The following is a 684-nucleotide window of genomic DNA, read 5'->3' on the forward strand; positions in this document are numbered from 1 at the left end:
TGGTCACATTTTAAAAATTTATTGCAAGTACATAATGAAAATCAATTACTTAATGGATGGCAGGAAAATTGGTGAGGATACTGAATATGTGCACTGGTGCTAAAATGTGTATAAATACCTACTGGAATAAATACTAACTTCTTAAAAATAGTTATATCATTACTAGTCGGAAAATGTTATAGGTTTAAAGGTTTGAAATTTGGAGTAAGGCACTGATACACATTTTGCTCTTCGCACAACCCATTCATATGTATGAACCTGACATCTACATAAAAGGACAAAAATGTTTAACCCAATAACATGAATAAAATTTTCAGTAAAGTTGGGTGAGGCCAGATGGTACTAGTGCATGCTGCCCTAAGCCTAGGCAACTGCCTGGCTTGTAATAGTACACCTCACTAGTGATCAGGATAGACTCATGATGTGATGAGGCATTACTTATTGTCTGGCATGTATCACCCACACATCACTGACGCCAATGGGTAATAACCTTTGCGACTTATTACGATCATGTGCATGAATAGGGACAACAGATGAAAAGAACTGAAATAACAATAAAGTATAAAGTGTGAATGTAAAATGCAGAATTACATGATAGGAGCCAGTGTGAGAAAAGAAGCCTAGAGTTTGTTCTGAAGTCAAGCAAAATATTCCTCCCTCTGATGTTTTAACAAGGGTAGACTA

At 36.0% G+C, this 684-nt stretch overlaps 1 protein-coding gene across 1 annotated transcript in view; it reads right to left on the reverse strand.

Annotated features, from left to right (window-relative positions):
- The window catches only part of LOC119594380 (C-Jun-amino-terminal kinase-interacting protein 4-like), a gene marked incomplete in the record, with an annotated part of 97,279 nt that overhangs the window by 24,443 nt on the left and 72,152 nt on the right, over nucleotides 1-684 (reverse strand).

Source organism: Penaeus monodon, chromosome 33 (assembly GCF_015228065.2).
Source record: "Penaeus monodon isolate SGIC_2016 chromosome 33, NSTDA_Pmon_1, whole genome shotgun sequence".
In the NCBI taxonomy this organism is placed as follows: Eukaryota; Metazoa; Arthropoda; class Malacostraca; order Decapoda; family Penaeidae; genus Penaeus; species Penaeus monodon.